Source organism: Gracilinanus agilis, chromosome 4, assembly GCF_016433145.1.
Source record: "Gracilinanus agilis isolate LMUSP501 chromosome 4, AgileGrace, whole genome shotgun sequence".
Lineage (NCBI taxonomy): Eukaryota > Metazoa > Chordata > Mammalia > Didelphimorphia > Didelphidae > Gracilinanus > Gracilinanus agilis.
Window position 1 is genome coordinate 78,499,139 of NC_058133.1, and position 3,201 is coordinate 78,502,339.

The following is a 3,201-nucleotide window of genomic DNA, read 5'->3' on the forward strand; positions in this document are numbered from 1 at the left end:
ACATTAGGTCACTGGGAATTTAAAGAAGGGGCTTCTGGAATAGAAGAATCAGAAATTAGAGAAATAATAATAGTATGTAAAATAATAAAAGTATAATAATAAATAATTATAAATAAATAAATAAAAGTAAATAAAAGTAAAATAATAAAATAATAAAAAAAAAAACTCATTCCGGGCCTAAGTTTGAAACTTAACTCTTTATTTTCCCAAATCAATATCTAGATTCTAAACGTACAGCAAAAAGTTTAACTTTCCCCCAGGACTAGGAAATGGATCAGTAAAGGAATACTAGGGGTGAGAAAAGACTTGAGAACAGCACATCCAAGATTACATCCCACTGAGTTAACATAACACAGAGACAAGTTAATATAGGACTTGAGAGAGCACTGACTTTTGTTTCTTTTTTTTTTTCAGTTATACATAGAAATAATTTTTCACAACTATTTTCTGACAGTTTAGGATTCATATTTTTTCTCTCCCTACCTCCTCCAACAAGATGGTAAATAGTCTGATAGAGATTATATCAGTGCTTTCATGCAAGTAGGATGTGGCCCCTGGGTTGGAGTCCTTGAAAGATTCTACAGCTATATTGTTTTGTTGTTGTTCGGTCATTTCAGTTGTGTATGACTATTTGTGACCCTATTTCAGACTTTCTTGGCAGAGACATTGGAGCAGTTTGACATTTCCTTTTCCAGCTCATTTTACAAATGAGGAAACTAAGGCAAAGACTTGTCCAGGGACATACAGCTTGCAAGTATCTGAGACTGGATTTGAACTCAATAGCTATACCATAAAATAAATGTGTATTACGCCCTTACTATGTGCAAGGCACTGTGTTAAGAACACAAAAAAAAAAATCTTTGCTCTCAAGGAGTTTATAATCTAATAAGGAAAAATACACAAAAGAAGCTGAAAAGGGGAGCAGAGGAGACATAGAGAAACTAGAGCCAGAGTAACCCTGCACAAGAGCTTGATAGAGATGGTGGTGAAGTCAAAACCAAGTAGAGCAGAGAATGATGGATAAAGAGATGGCTGATATTTTGAGCCTTCTTTAAAGGAAGGCTATGGGAGGATTTTTTACTCTGCCCTCTAGAGTTAAGCAGCTGAAGATATATGAGAGTAATAAAGCTGAAACAAAGTCCAAGAGTTTCCAGGTGACGAGTTTATTTGTGATAAAGTTCATCCTGAATAGGGCATAACTTGAAACCAAATAGAGTAGCTGATGGCAAATGAAGTCCATAAGGCAGAGCTCTTGCCAAGATACAGAAACAAAAGCTAAAATATTGAATGGGCAACAGCCTGTAAGCCAGTTGGACTGGGATTTAGAGAATGGTGAATGGGGAGTAATAAAAACCAGGTCTGGGAAGAGAGATAAGAGTACGATCAAGGAGAGAACTTTTGGTTGGGGTGTGAGGAAGAGTCAAAGAAGACTGAGTTTGTGAACCTGAGTTGGTGCCATCAACACAAACAGGAGAGTTAGAAGGAGGGCGGGATTCCAAGCAAAAAGATCCTGTTTCATTTGGGACCAGTTGAGTTTGAGATGTTGACTAAACATTCGGGTGGAGATGACTAGCAGCTCATTTGCTATCTAGACATAAATCAATTTGAGAGAATATGACTAAATAGATAGATGTAGACTTTATCTTCACATGCCATGCCTTAGTAACCAGTCCATACACTATAACAACCTGCCTTCCTCCATATCAGTTGCTCCAGCTAAAGCATCGCCACCATCCTACGGTACACATTGCCAGGTACCTAACAAATGGTAAATAAAGGATGAACCCAGTTGAATCTACAGCAGGAGTTCACCTCACCATTATTTTCTCAGTCTAGCTATATTTTACTCTCCCAGACTCTTTCCTGCTTGGACTCTGGTGAGTAGAATCTCTCTTGATAATGTAATAATTTAGCTAAGAATGAGGAAATTTGACTGTGTAATTGTAGATTGAAAGAAAGAATGAGGAAATGCAAAACAGAAATGAAATAATCAAGGACTGTGGAAAGAAAACGAAAATAGGGAAAGGGAAGAGATGTAGTTGAAAGGGTAAGAAGATCTGAACTGCTGGTAAAGCATTATGGCACTCATTATAAAGCAACGTAAGAGTCCCACATTTGTGTATTCAGATGGGCAGGAGTAGGAAGTCTGTAGAAAGTCGAAGGAATAACATCCTACGTGTACACAGGACTTTAAGGTGTACATTATCTCTTCTGATCTACTGAACAAGCTCCTATACCCTGCCTACTCCAAAGCAGAATTCACAGGACAAAGCATCACCATCTGCTTCCACAATGAACCCCAACGGGGGAACCTAGTCCTGTGCCTCCCTCAATGCAGTTCTCTCTAGATCTACTGATCCTCTACCTAGACTCACTCCTCTGGGGCAGGTAGGTTGCTCAGTAAATAGACATCCAGGCTTAGAGATGTGAGGACTTAAATTCAAATCTGAACCTTAGGCACTTCTTAGCTCTATGAACTTGGGCAAGAAAATCTCCATTGCCTAACCCTTACCACTCTTCTGTCTTGGGACCAATACACAGTATTGATTCTAACATGGAAAGTATGGATTGTTGTTTTTTAATGCTATTGAGATCTGAGTAGTTCAACAAAACCTGAAAAAGAAAAAGAGTTCAAAAGGGGAAACAAAAGGAAATGACATTTTATTCAATTTAACACATACATTTTAAGTCAAATTGAAAATAATTTAATTTATAATAACTATTTTGGTTATATATTTGAATGCTTATTTTGTTGGTGGTTATAAATTCAGAATCGGTTTAGAAAAAAATGAAAAATTAATGGGAGCTCTTGTTATGAACTCTTTCCTCCAATGGCTCTTCATCACCACCCTTCCACATACACACACACACACACACACACACACACACACACACACACACACACAATGAGCTTGACTGACATTGCTGCTTCTCTTTCTGTTACCTTGCCAAAACCAATTCAGACACTGGGTGGCTTCCCTTAGGAAATCTAAACTGTCCAGACACTTCCCAGCTGTGTGACCCTGGACAAGTCACTTGATCCCCATTGCCTAGCCCTTACCACTCTTCTGCCTTGAAAGCAATACACAGTATTGATTCCAAGACAGAAAGTAAGGGGAAAGAAAGAAAGAAAGAAAGAAAGAAAGAAAGAAAGAAAGAAAGAAAGAAAGAAAGAAAGAAAGAAAGAAAGAAAGAAAGAAA